Consider the following 15,445-nt stretch of genomic DNA (forward strand, 5'->3'; position numbering starts at 1 on the left):
TGCAGTGCATCTAACAATCTTTTGTGCGTGTGTTTTCTGTCTGTCGCTCAAATATTTGTATGCATTATATAAGTAAGTAAGATTTAAAGTCGAAACCTTTACACTCATACACACCAATACACATGCATGCATATATATGTATGTACAGATGTGTAGGTAAATCAATGTCACACACACACAATTACGCACTCATAGGCAGAAGATATTATATAATATTTGGACTAAATTTACGCTATATTGCTAGATGTATGTATATTTAGGTATGAAGTAATGCGAATAAAATTTAAAATAAAACACATATTTTAAAAGAAAAAATAAACGAGACGTGTTGTAATTTCAATTAAAGTCCGAAAAGCAAGCAAGAGCTGATAAGAAAAAAATTATAGGCACTGCACTGCTTCCGATTTCAACTAGTAGGTGCTCGTAAATAGCAGACGTTAGCAGGAAATGTAAACCACTACACTGTCAACAGCGACTACTAATTTCCAGTGACAGCAAAACTGTACTCTTAACCGACTATACCAAGCGAGCGTAAATTGGCACGAAATTTGCAACAAATCGGTAAAGAAGTGCAAGGCTATATCTTGCATTGAAAACAAGAAGAAACCAACCAAAAAAACCTTTAAAACTCAACTGCTGAAAAATTACTCGCGGTAGAATCGCAGCTAGTGGAGCTACCTGACGGTTTGTCATATTCTCCAGGCAACCATAAATTATGAGAAATTGTCTATAATTCTAAGACGGCCCCACCAACAGTGAATAATGTATTCCTCTTAAATGTACTATGGGTCTTTGCATACTGCTTCTCCACAGCAATTGGAAAATTTCACAAAATTTATACGAAAACGCATTAAAATTATATTTTATCTCAATCAGAAATTAAAATATTTTTTCCGAAAAAATTTCTTCTGGTAAAACACTTAAGCTTTTGCTGTCCCTTCTGCAAATACCTGCAGAAAAAAATAGCTAAAAGCTAGGGATATAACATCTAAGTTCGAAAAGTCCCATGCGGTTTAGGTAAACCAAATTGATAAAAAAATATGTTACCCTAATTGATACAACCTTTTTTTATGTTCAAGTAAAGTTTGATCTCCACATGTCAATTGGTGGATGTTTGCCAAAAAGCATTCAATTAAGGACGTAATGTCTTCGTAAAGTCTTCGCAAAACTCTCCTCTTGCCTGTCGTTCAGCTCTGTTTATGATGATCAAATAGAAAAGTTGAAAAAACGGTGCTCAAAAACCGTGGTGTTGGCATCAGAGATATAAAGGGAGATCTCAAGATCTGTTATTGGCGGATGTTTGCCAAAAAGCATTCAATCAAGGACGTAACGTCTCCGCAAACTCTCCTCTTGCCTGTCGTTCAGCTCTGTTAATGATGATCAAGTCGAAATGTTAAAAAAACAGTAGTCAAAAACCGTCGTGTTGACATCAGAGATATAGAGGGAGATCTCAACATCTCTTATGGACCCACTCAACAATTGTGGTTAATGTTTCGGGTATGAAGCGTGTCAATGCCAGACTCTTAGCAAAAGATCTTTTGCAAAAGCGACACCGAGTAAAGGTGAAACAGTCAATATTAGCAACGCTACCGAGAACACCACTTTCATCAAATCCATCATTACAGGTAATGATACGTGGGTTTATGGCTATGACATGAAAACTTTCCAACAATCTAGCGAATAGAATTTTAACAGGTTGCTCCGACGCTATAATAACCTTCACAAATAAAAAAGTTACGCTTAAAAAGTTAACTTGATTCCGAGTGTTCAGTTTGTAAGCTGCAGTGGTCCCATATATAGGACTAATCGAGTATATACAAACAGGAGGTAAACAGGTGAACATAGCTAAATCGACTCATGCCCATAGTTGTCTCTATCTCACGATAAGTCGCATGACGATCTTTCAATATCAATTAGTACATCAATAGTTTCCGGAACAACAACTAATTTTGGACGACCTTCTCGAAATTCTGGGAGTGACCTACGACCTCGATTGAATTCACTATACTACAATCGATAAACACTGGTCCTTGATGGAGCAATTGAGTTGAAGTAAATTCATCGATGAACTGTTGGTGGGTAGTGAAACCCACGCCGAAAGTTGTCAAAAAAAACCGCGTGGAAATGTTTGTGATTTAATTCCATTATTTAGCTGAGAAGAATATTTTAAGTTACTGTAAACAACACGAATAGCCATCGTATGTCAAGACGTTCTGAGTATGTATAACATCAAAAAGGTCAAACTTTACGATCAAGTTGTCAGCTGCCAGATTGCCACACTAGCGTTGCGAAATCCCGATATATAAAAGGCAACCTACGTATAGTCTCCGAGGTTTCCTTATGGGTGTTACCAACATCGTGGCAAATTTAATACACCCTCTTCAGGGTATACAATTGAGCCGAAACCGAAACAATTAAAAATTTACTGAAGGCACCAGAACTCACGAATACTGCTGGAGAAAATTCCAAACAATAGATTCAGTGCGAAAAAATATTTATATACATATATTTTTCGAGAGTTAATTTTTAGAGCTGCCAATATGTTTGAATAGCAGGCATAATGTGTCCGATTTCGCTACTTTCCAACGCTCTGAACAATTTTATATCATTTTGAAAATTTTTTGATGATATTAAGCAAAGATCTCTCGAATTAAAAATTATTTTTAGAAATACGAATAAAAATTATTAATAAGAAGACTATGTTTAAGGGTTATATAAAGTTAGAATTTTCAAAAAATTAATTTTTTTTATTTTAGTTTCTTGATGTACATATATTTAAGAATACACACAGAAAATTTCATATCGTTCCGGTGACTCTTTTCGATGTTCCTGTTTAGTTTTTTTAATTTCAGGGGATCCAGTTCAGAGATATAGTGATCACCGCCAAACGGCTTTTTTGAGAGGTGCTCCCGAAGATTGCCATCTAAATAAATATTTTTACTAGTACTAAGTCTGGAGGATGGAGTCATGTGTAGAAGTTCACGCAAGTGAGGAAAGTTCTCTGATCGCCATTCACTTGGGAGTGGCCAGAAACGATTCTTTTACACATGGCTCAAGCAGCTCACTACTTCCGGTCTTTGACCAAGTATCCTCTGGGTAGCCTAAGAACATCCGTTCGAAGGCGAGCTAAAGTGAGAAGGCGAAACATTCCCTACAAGGGTTGTGCGCTGGGCTTGGGACCCGCCACGTAAAAAAACAATACCAATGAAAACGTTGAAACAGCCTCGGATACCCGCCGGGGGAAGCAGAGGAAGAGGAAGACCTCCACTCCGTTGGAAGGACCAAGTGGAGAAGGACCTGGCTTCGCTTGGAATATCCAATTGGCGCCACGCAGCGAAAAGAAGAAACGACTGGCGCGCTGTTGTTAACTCGGCTATAATCGCGTAAGCGGTGTCTATGCCAATTAAGAAGAAGAAGAAGAGTACTAAGTCTTAGAATATATTTAAAAGATACCATAATATGTTTTAAAATTTTTAGATCAATAAATTTAAAAGTTTTCTCAGAAAAAGAATATAGAAAATTTGTGTTTTCGGCCTTCTAACTGTATATAACGCCTTAATCTTTATTCACGATTGAACCTAACGAAATCGGGATTAGTATTCCCGAAAAGTGGTCTTTACTGTCTCTTTTTTGGATAACTAAGAAATAGTCTCAGATTATTGTCGACCTCTATAAGTCCAACGATTTGCTCAATACATCTTTATTCAAGAACATCTCCGACTTCACTTACATAATTCAGCGACTTTTGTGGTTCAAATCACACTTAAAAGTTACTTCTATTCTTCATTCGAAAACACAATATTGAACTTATTTTAACCATCGAATGAACGGTATTTGTAAGCACGATTGTTCTCGGAATTAAAATTATTTTCAAGACCCTCTTTTATGTATCTCTTTTGAGGAGAATTTATATCAGATGCCAAGAATGCTGGAATTGTTACATATCGTATCCTTAAATTGTATATTCCTGAATCTGGGGCTAATTATCAAAAGAGCTGCCCTACTCCCTCTAAAAGTTACCGCACAAAAACATTTCACTAATAATTTGAACGAGTTTCCGAATTATGGCATCCAAATTGATGTTTATTTGAAAACACTTGAAGTTTTCGCATAATTTAAGCGCAGCGAACTCTAAATATTTCCAAATTCGCAATTTATGTATAAACTTAGTTGAAAATTAAAGCAGCAACTTTTCGCAAGAAATTAATGAAACGTAAAAGTCCGCCAATGGCGATGACGTCGGCGTCGGGGACCTCGTGTCTAACTAACCATGAAACGTAAATGTTTTTCGCGAGCGCGCGCATAACGGTAAGTGCAAACGTCTATGGAACTATTGCAATTGCAATGCATAAGCACGACAATGCAAGAATACAACGACGCAACAACAACAAAACGTAAAATAACAAACAACACCGCCAAGAGCAGAGAAAGGTCAATGGCTGCAGCGCTAACCAAGAGGGAAAAGTCCTGCCGGACCAGACAACAAACAAACAACAAGAATTTTGCCAAAAATTATTGCTGCGAAGCTGCAACAAAAACACCAATAAAATCCACAACAATGGCAATGCAAGACCAGCAACAGCAAGGCTGCGGCAACAATTGCCAAAAGCAAATGCCATAAAACAAGTGAGCAGCGCGCCAAGTGCATAGAGTGGCGTTCAGTGAGCGTGCGAGGCCCCGCGCCCTGCGCTGGAGATAGGCGCCCACGGCTGCACGGCGCGTTGACGATGCGCGTTGCACGTAGGCAACGCATTAAAAAGTTTGCAGCTATTTAAAGCGTCATTTCATTGAATCGCTAATTTCGAGCGCCAATAGTGCGGAGTGAGCCGCGGCGGTCGAGACGAGGAAGTGGCCACGGCAAATAGTGGCAGTGAAGTTGCAATAGTCCAGCAACAGTCACTGTTTGAATAGAAACGAAATTGCAAATTTTAAATGGCGGGTGGCAAGTGAACACGGGCGCAAGTGTTGGTGCACGGAGGGTATACTTAGCCTATGCGTAGGCGTTGCGCTTGCTAGGGTCTTTACAAACGTGTTACGCGGACGGTAGCCAACTCGAACTTGGAAATTTTAGAGCATTGCCATTGAATGTAGCATTAAGTATTGTTCACTTCATATTACAGTAACGTAAATAGTTAGTTAGTAAAAAAAGTAAATGGATAATACATACAAAGTCCAATCTTTACAGATTAATCGACGGTTAGCGCCTACATTGAAAAAAGTTGAGGATCTCATATCAGAATTATATAACTTCAGTGCAAAAACATGCTCTTTAAATCACTTACAACTTTAATTTTATTTTTAGTAAACCAATGGAAAATCCTTAGGTCACATGGAGCTCTTTAGTCTACAATAAGTGTAGATAACTATACTGACAACAAAATTGAAATTTTATCCGGGAAGTATGTACATATTACGAATAACGTGGGGAATAATGCAGTTTCTGAACAACCTAGATCACAAATCATACTTAGAATAATGTAGAAAAAGGTCCTGAAAAGTGTGTTAAGATGACGACCATTTTATGGGTTCTTGTGGATGTGAATAATCCAGATTGAAAACAAAATATAGTTTCTGATAGTAAATTTTCTATTGAACATACCCCTTTCATCCAGCTCAATGAATGAATTCCATAATGTTATCATCGATAATGTGAATAGCTCGTTTAAGATTGGTTCAGATCCCGAAAGGCAACAGAGTAATTCACTTGCGTGTGGTAAGCTTTTACTCTGTGATAGAACCCACAAAATCTTTCCTCGATTAGTAATTGGTAATATGCATAAGTTTTCAGATAAATCAAATGTTTTCAAAAAAATCATAATCACAGAACTTGGCCTTAACAGAGACTGATTGACGGCGAGGGCTTCGTCTTACTTTCATTTTCAAATTCTTTGCTGGATGTATGGGAATCATACGAGTTAACACAAAAAGAACTCATGGAGCAAGTTTCCATCTACAAAGCTCGGCTGAGTCGCAACAAAATCGAACCATTTCTGAAGCTGTATGATTACAGTCGTGGTCGAATCAATTGACGTTCAGACATTTGTTTGCTGGGATTTCCAGGGAATAATTAACTAATAGTTCTTCCCAAACGCCTGAGCTCTTAACTGTCTATACTGTCCATAATTGGACCCTCTGAAGAAAACAGTGACTCGCCAGAAGCTCAGAGAGCTTGATTGAAAGGTCCTAATGCAGCCATTTTACAGTCCGGATCTCAACTCAACAGATTACTACTTGTTCCTCTCTATGACGAATGATTTTACTGGTGAAAAATTCGCCCGTCTCAAGAAGAGGTTGTGCAAAGCGGCTGACTATAATAGTTTTTTTCATCTATCGGTTGTTTGTAACACAAAATATAGATATAGAGTTATATATACATAAATAATCAGGATGATGATCCAAGTGACTACCTGTCCGTCTGTCCGGCTGTCCGGCAGTCTGTGCAAGCGATAACTTGATTAAAAATTGAGAAATCTTAGTGAAACTACTACACTTTGACAAAAAAGGAGGACGAGTTCGTAATAGTACATGAAAAGATGCGGCGGCCAATGGAAGGTTTTAAGACCGGAGAATACTCTTGTAGGACCCAAAGTGGTGATCTAGTGACTGAAGATCAGAGCATACTGAAGTTATGAAGGGAACACTTCTACAGCCTGCAGAAAGATAGTGAAAGTGTAACTCCGGGAGATGGCGTACCTCATTCTACAATTGATGTCTATGGAATAGTTATTCAGAAACGGCGGTGAAGAACTGACAAGGTTATGCATCACGTTCTTTGCAAGATAAGGTCGTAAGAAAGCATGCACGATAATTGGAATCTAAATGTGCTCTGCCGAATTCCCAAAAAGGGAATCTACGCAATTTCCGTGGGATAAGTTTCCTTAATATCGCTTATAAGGTCTTATCTAGCGTACTGTGTGAAAGACTGAAGTCTACCGTCAACATACTGATTGGACCTTATCAGTGTGGCTTTCCACCTGGAAAATATACTATCGACCACATTTTCACCATGCGCCAAATCTTAGAAAAGACCTGTGAAAGGAAGATCGATACACACAATCTCTTCGTCAATTTTAAAGCCGCCTACGACAGTACGAAAAGAAACAGCCTCTATGCCGCTATGTCTGAACTTGGTATTTATACAAAGCTAATACGGATATGTAAGCTGACGTTGAACAACACTAAAAGCTCCGTCAGGAACGGGGAGGACCTTTCCGAGCTGTTCGATACAAAGCGAGGTTTCAGACAAGAAGAGTGTTGATATCACCTCAACAACCGCGGCGTTTGATCTGCTTTCACCAGATAGGATAAAATAATAAATGGATAAAATGTCATAACTAAACATTAAAATAAGATATAAACATGTTATTTGGCAAAACGGATTGCAGCAGCAAGGAGTTGACAATAAAATTTGAAAAAAATGGACATGGACTTCCTGACAAAACTTGGCACAAATAGTGCTTTTAAGGAAAGCCAACTGGAGTCTAAAAACTCAGCAAATCGGAACACAACGGTTCAAGTCCCCACTTACCCATTATATAAACCCCAGTGCGCTTGGCTGACGTTTTGCTAAAAATATCGGTCCATCTGTGGAATATGTTAGTGAAATTCGGCGAAAATGTATCTTTGATAATATATCATTATGTTTAAAATAGGTTGAATCGGGTGAATATTTCATGGGGCTTCATATCTAGTATTAAAGATTTTCGAACTTCTAGTCGACTTTTTACTACATAACATAAATCGGTTTTACCAGTTTCCACAAACTGAAAAAGACTTCGGTTGCAAAGCCTCTAAACATTCTTAAATGGTCAATTATATTTTAGCTGAAAACTTCTTCTCATCAGAGTGTTTTCAAACTTTAATATTCAATATGTCGCTTACCGCCAGCAGGTACCTTAATGCACCGACTTTCTGCATTTCTGAGGAAAAGCTCCACCACTCCAGCTGCGGCGGCCACGCATGCCAACAGCTCATAAATGGCTATCGAGTTGAGAAATGTGAACGTTTATCGCACATAAATGCAATTGTTTTGCGGCGTATTTGTGCATTGCGGCAGTTTGTATGTCAAAGCGTTATACATCCTGCGGAAATTGCCGGTTTTTGCTGTCGACATTTGTAACGCTGCCAAAACCCATTTCGCGCACAAAGGAAAACATTTTCGAGCAGCAGCGGCAAGCAAGCAAGCAAGTCACAGTTACTTTTTACGAAGCAGCGAGCACGAAAGGACGATGGCACTTGTGTATGGAGACTTGCGGCATCTAATACCGTTACAAGCACTCGAAGCGGCAAGCACTTGCGAGTGAGTTTCAAGCGAAAATGCGCGCTCACTTGCCAATCACTTATACTAGTGCGCTCCTTTGAACCGTTGCATTTCAAAAATGAGCGGCTATATAATAGTCTTGCATACCTCCACGTACATATATCACTTTAAGGGATATATATATATATATACATTTCTATATTTTAGGCACTTGACGCTCGATGCACGCGAATTGTTTGCAATTAACTTTAACTGCAAGTTATGAATTTCGCTCGAGTTCTTACGCTCCTCGGCTTTCGCTTGTCTTCATTTTGCTTTGGCGCATTTCGTCAAGCGAAAGAGGTGAGGAGTGCAGCACAGCAGGAAGTATATTTCCAACTCCATTTAACTGCAGTGCCATCGCTATTAAAAATTAAAACAAAAAAAAAACGATAACAAAAAAGAAAGACAACCACAAATATACAAATTGAGTTGAGTTTTATGCTCTTAAGTAAGTGGGAAAAAAGAGGAGACCAAAGGGCTACAGTTAAAGGCCACTATTATCGTTGCCAATCACGGAAGCGGAAGTTGAGTTATTTTAAGCAACTTTTTTGCTAATTTTTTGTTGCACATTCCCATTTTTTCTGATTTTGCGCTTTCGTTTAGCTCCTGACTATCAGCCAACAAATTGTGGCGCTTTTGGTGTAAGCTGTTTGTGGTTGCCGTATTGCGGCAGGCCAAAGTAAATGTATATTCCTTTCTAATTTCTGTAGCGTTTCTATGAATTTAACTTATTTATGGCCAAGGGAAAATGGTTTTATGGTCTGCCGGTTGAGCGCTTGAAATTGTGACTATTTTAGTATGGACTGTGGTTGCATGTGAATGCCGCTTAGACTGAAGTCAACTGCGAGTACGAGTTAGATGATCCGGCAAGCGATGTCGATTTTCAATTTCCGTAAAGATAAACAGATAATGTGGTTTGTATAAAGAGCAGCAGCCTACTCAAACGATTTCAATGACAGCTTTTGAGTTGGTATACTTTGTCTGCGAAGTGTTCACTATTCAACCGGCCTTGGTAATATGGACTAATTATACTAGAGAGCTAAAGTTTTTGTCTCTTGACCCTACAAAAGATTACCGATAGTGACAGCAAACGACGCCATATTTTTTCCCGCTATTTTGATATTTCTCTTCAGAAAGATTTACCCTTTTATCATGGAAAGATATACGATCCAACAACGAGTCGAAATTATTAAAATTTACTACCGAAATTCGGAGTCAGTGGCCTCAACTTTAAGAGCGCTATGTTCAATTTATGTTCGTCATAATCGTCCTGTCAGATCAACAATTGAGCGTCTAGTGCAAAAATGTATACTCACAGGCACAATACAAAATGTTCCCGTGCCAATGAGACAAAGAAGTGCCCGTAGTGTCAAGAATATTGCTGCCGCTAGCGCATCAATTGAGAAAGACCCAAATCAGTCTCTCATATGTCGTTTTCAAGCTTTGGACATCTCTGTGACGTCGTTGTGACGAATTTTGCAAAAAGATCTTGGCTTACATACTTACAAGATCAAATTGACACAAGAACTGAAACCGCTTGATCACGAGAATCGTCGTATGTTCGTGAATTAGGCTGAACATCAACTTGAAAATGATGCGGATTTTCATCAAAAACTCATCTTCAGCAATGAGGCTCATTTCAGGCTGAATGGCTTCGTCAGTAAGCAAAATATGTGTTATTGTCAGGCAGCAGTTCACACGTACTCCATGGGTCACCATTGCATCCCAAAACAATTACCGCTTGGGGAGGTTTATGAGCCGGCAGCGTCATTGGACTGATGATCAAGATCGGCACGTTGCTGTGAATGGGAATCGCTACCGCTCAATGATAACCCAATATTTTTGGCACGAATCTTATTATTTGGACTTGGATAATATGTGGTTCAAACAGGATGGCGTCACAAGCCATACAGTGAATGTCACAGTCGATTTATTTAAAACTAAGTTTGGTGTATGTACGTGTTATCTCACGAAATGGCCCAGTCAATTGACCGCCTCGGTTGAGCGATTTCACGCCGTTAGACTATTTTCTGTGGAGCTACGTCAGGTCTATGTTCTATACCACAAGCCAAGTTTAGACAGATTAGAGATATATTTGAAGTAAATTTTTAGATTTTCGGTGGAAACGTATTATGACAAATTTAAAATTAAACACTGTCTTTCCAATCACAACCGAGACCTTCTCAGCATCTTCAACCGGATTCTAAAATCCAAAGGTCCGGCCAACTGGAATCGGAAATATCTTTAAATATGTTTAATGAAATAAACACTATTACCGAGGCAGCAAATTAAAATAGTTTCATACACAAGACCGTCCTGTCCTATTGCCTTGCTAGTAGTTTCAGAACAAAGAGATTTCAGAAGCATGCGCTCTCTCTCTCTCACACATGTGTTGCGTGCGCGATGCTAATCGAGATAGAATCCTGGTACTAATTTGCCATCGAAATAATCAACTCTCTGTTTTTGCCCACACATAACATAAACTAATGCATGTATGCCTGTTTCGTGCTACTATTGCACATACACATACACATATATGTATATATATATTCATATTTGTTAACACCATCAAGCCAGCTAACAAACACAGAAATGCACTCGCACTCGACCTAATTAAACAGCCTCTGGGAAGGACACTTTTCGGAGTGCAACGCCTAACCACAATTAGGCTTAAATATGTACATACATATGTGTATATATGTATGTATATATTTGTATATGAGGTGGCTGTGAACTAATAGTTGCACCAATAACACTGTTAATAGTACTCTGCGACATGCTTTGCATTAATGAGGGTTGTATGAGAGGGTTGTTGCAAGCTGAGTTGGTTCATGCTACTGAAAAGCATTAACTGAAACGCGGTTATAGAAATATTCGAACTCTGGAAATGCTGTTGAGAGCAGTATAGTTCAAGCAACTTAGAAGTATGAGTTCGATTTGCAACTTCCAGCTAAGAATGGACTCGAAATGTGGAGCCTAAGGCTTAGATATTGAGAACGTTCAAGATACAAAGCAAAGTTGTCACATGGTAGGTAAAATCATTCTTCATACATTTAATCACACCCTAATACAAATACATGAACACATTGTGCATTAGTTGAAGTAAACACACACAGACCACTATCAATATCGATGGCTCAAGGCAGCTTCCCCCAAAGCGCAAACAAATGAACAACGTATTCATTAAGCAGTCAGTAAACAGTCGCGTTCACCGCAGCCTCACACTCGGCCACACACCTTCACATAGTAAATCGAACACACTTGACAACATATACACACACACAAAACAAAGCATTGGGTTTATTTGCACACCCACACATACTTCTTGGTCGAATATAATGCATATGTGTGAACGCTTTAGTGGCTGCCACATATTTACTATCTATATAAGTATATATACTTATAAACATACATTTATCTGTATGTATGTGTATTTTAATACCGCTATTTGCATTTGTGCACTTTGTGGCTTCGGGCCCACAAACGCAAACAAACATTTCTAACTACCGACATATCTCGGACTATATTTGGTCCACTGCAATCTAACCAAATGTGACAACGAGGCCCGGCAGCAGCTGCTGGCAACTATTTAATGCGCATATGTCGACGTAACTGTGTGTGTGCGCTTTCAGTGTTAATTTTAGTGCTGACCTAATAATTGGATGGAAATCTCGATATGCGTCAGCGCAGTGTCAGCGTTGACGGCGCATCATTGAATCTCACTACTGTTAATCAACATAATTTAGCTATTATAAGCCAAAGCAAATTAGAGTTAGTAAATTTGAGATAAAATTTCAAAATTTAGTGAAATAAGAAAAAAGAAATCTCCTTGCAATTATTAGCAGTCTTTAAACCGTGTTCATACAACAACTTGAAGCTTTTGTTCGCCATATACAGCGACAAGCAAATCTAACCCATAACCAGTTAATCAATCTTAAAGAAATATTTTATGTTCCCAAAGAAAACTTAAATATTTCTTAAAGAAATCTTTTACTATCGTAAAGTAAACTTAGAACTTTGAAATTTAATTTCTGTTGTTTTTGTAGCGACAGAAAAAATCCCTGAAATAATTTGAAGGAATGCTGCCGAGTTGACACTTCTTGATCGAATAAAAATTGGAGGCCATACCAATTACGTAGACACGACTCTCGAAGGAACAGTTAATAAATTTACATTTTGAGGCGATTAGCTGTAAAAATTGAAACGACATTAAAAATACCGTGGAATTAGAGAATTTTTTCCAAACAAATAGGACTTAAAAGGCTCGCTCAAGATTTCTTGAAGAGTGTTTTGGTAGAAGAATGGCAATATTCGATTTCGAAGCAGCTCTGACAAGCTGTCATTTCTCACTAGCCCACATTCCATATAATGTAAGAGAGAACTTTGCGAGTTTATACAGCGTCTACCAATAGGGATGACGTGATTTCAATAGCACGTGACGGCCATGTTTGTTAACAGATTTGTGTCATATTTTGTGAGAGTGATCAGTAAGGTTTGCTATTTCATCATGACACATTTCACTTTGGAAATTGCCCAAGATTAGTAAATTTACCAAATTTACATTTTGCGGTGGCTACTGTAAAATCGAAAAACATATTCTCAGCTGAGGCACATTTTTGGCTTAATGACTTTATCAGCAAACAAAATTGTCATTATTGGGGTGAGTCAAATCCAAATCTTCGTTTAGCCCAGGCAACGCAGTTGCATTGCCAAAAATTTACCGTTTGGTGCATATTGTAGTATGACGGCATGGGAGGGACTTATTTATTTCAGGATGAGGGAGGAACTTCCCTTATCATCAATAGCGAGAGTTATAACACAATGTTGACAGACTTTGTTTTCTCCGGAATTTAATGAAATCAACGCGGACGATCGCTATTTCCAACAAGACCGTATGCGGCCTCATGTTTCACGCCTAACTAGAGACACATTGCGTGCAATGTTTGGTGACTCGTTAATTTCGAGAAATCAATTTATATTATTTTTTCATAAGCATATTAAATCAAGAATTCACACCAATCAACCAACAACACTTGAGAAGCTCGAAGACAACATTCAGCGCACTATAGTCGAAGTTCTGCAACAGACTATCGAAAAATGACATAACGGGCAATTGTTAAAATCAAAATAATAAATAGAAACAATTTTAAGAAAATTTGATTGTTAAAGTGATTTTTCCGGTTTCATTTCATTTTAATTTTATTTTCATATTCGTAACCCACGTCTCGTTACCAGTAATGATACATATAATGAATGATGGGCCGTCAGCTCCTTTGTCAAGCATCTCTTTGGGGACTTCTACACGCCGTTGTTTTTGCAAAATATTGCAAAATATAATATAAAAGTGCGAGCAGTAAAAGAAGTTGTTAAGATCCTCTGCTATCTCGCTCATAACAAAACAACGATCTTCAAGCACTATCTCTATCATTTTAGGCATTATCGTCATTACCATGACGAAAGTTTTCGTTGGTTTCACGACCTTCACTGAATGCTCAAAAACTTGTGTTTGTAATAAAGTTATCTCCTAAAACAAGCCAGCAACATTTCCAACGATTCCATAGCCATGATTCCATCGGAAAAAAATGTTAAGCAAACTCGTTGTTAAATATTTTTCCATGTTAAAAATGAAAACTGGGTCTGCAGTACATCCATCTAGCTTGCGCACGCAGTTTTAAGGACCAGTCCGGGTTAATTTTGATCAGATGCCAATAAGTTGACTTCAGGAGTTTCAAAGCTTCCGTTAAAAACCTTCAACTTATAGGTGATACTCTGAGAAAGATTTAAATGTGACTGGCATCCTTCGAATCATAAATACAATAAAATGTAATGTAAGTGTAAGTCTTCTGGGAATAGTTGAAGAGGGATCTTAAAACATGTTTGTAGGGGCTTTCAGTTCAATATGCTTTAAACTTTGCGTACATTACTGGCTTTTATTTAAAAAAAGTTACTCATTATATTACAATTGTCCAAGAGAGTCAAAGAAACCATGAAATATATGTAAACATATACAACAATTATAGGTCTAAGGGTATGTTAGCTACACGCAACACTCTAAACATTTACGAGTATACGGATGGCTCGAAAATGGACGATGGAGTTGGTATACATATATGCATTATAAATATATTTCAATTCTCCCTAAAACTATGCTTGAAGTAAAATTATTCCAAATCACTTTCACAAATATCGCCAGCAAATTAATTTCAAACAACTACATTAGCACCGCTACAGTTACATACAACAACAACAAATAGAGAAGATAATCCGAATGGTAGAGATTTTTGCTATTAACCTAAATTCTTGCAGAGAAAAGCAGACCAAACGTATAGTAGATATATCGCACGGCCAAAAGTGAAATAGGAAACCAGCACTAATTTAAAAGCATTTATGTGTATGTGTGAGTGTGTGCGTTGTGATATGCCGGCACTTAATCCCTAGTGAACCCTTTAGGCAAGCAGCCATTTACTTTATCACCTTCGCCCAAATGAGCCCGATCATTAATTTAATGCAGCCAAAATGAACTCGTCCATGTAAGTGCCAATGTATGTGTGTGCGAAAACACATCCATGTGTGTTAGTATGTATACAAGTTATAGTTACATATATACAAATAAACTTACACGGCTGCTTATATGTACACTTAATGTATTTTGTTTGTGGCATTTAAGAGTGGCAACAATTTGTTTGGAGGTTTAGTTTCTATTTATTGCAACAACTACAATAAATGGGAAACGAACAGCCGAAGTGGCAAAGATGGGAAATGGCGTGCAAGTACATATATACACATATGTATATACGAGTAAGTATATACACGAGTACAGAATTCAGCGTCGAAAATCGATGTGTAAGCGTTAAACGTAGAATAGTGTAACGGCAAGAGACCAAAATAGTTATCAGTAACAACAACAACAACCACTTTGGTTAATAATAACGATTTGCACAGCCATTACCACAACAAACGATGGCGAAAAATCGCCAGACAATCGGCTTGTCCACATACAGTATAACAGTATACTTATAACATACATATGAGTGTGTGTAAAGTGATATGTTCGCATGGCTGTGTGCGCGACAATGTGTGTTAAATGAAGGACCAAAAGTCAACAACGGTTGCCGACAGTGGCGTAGAGAGGTTAATATCAGC

The 15,445-nt window shown here is 38.1% G+C and overlaps 1 protein-coding gene across 2 annotated transcripts in view; it reads right to left on the minus strand.

The window, feature by feature from the left end:
• The window catches only part of LOC120778535 (cation-independent mannose-6-phosphate receptor), a 152,468-nt gene that overhangs the window by 50,555 nt on the left and 86,468 nt on the right, over window positions 1–15,445 (minus strand). The window lies entirely within an intron of this gene.

Source organism: Bactrocera tryoni, chromosome 1, assembly GCF_016617805.1.
Source record: "Bactrocera tryoni isolate S06 chromosome 1, CSIRO_BtryS06_freeze2, whole genome shotgun sequence".
NCBI lineage: Eukaryota > Metazoa > Arthropoda > Insecta > Diptera > Tephritidae > Bactrocera > Bactrocera tryoni.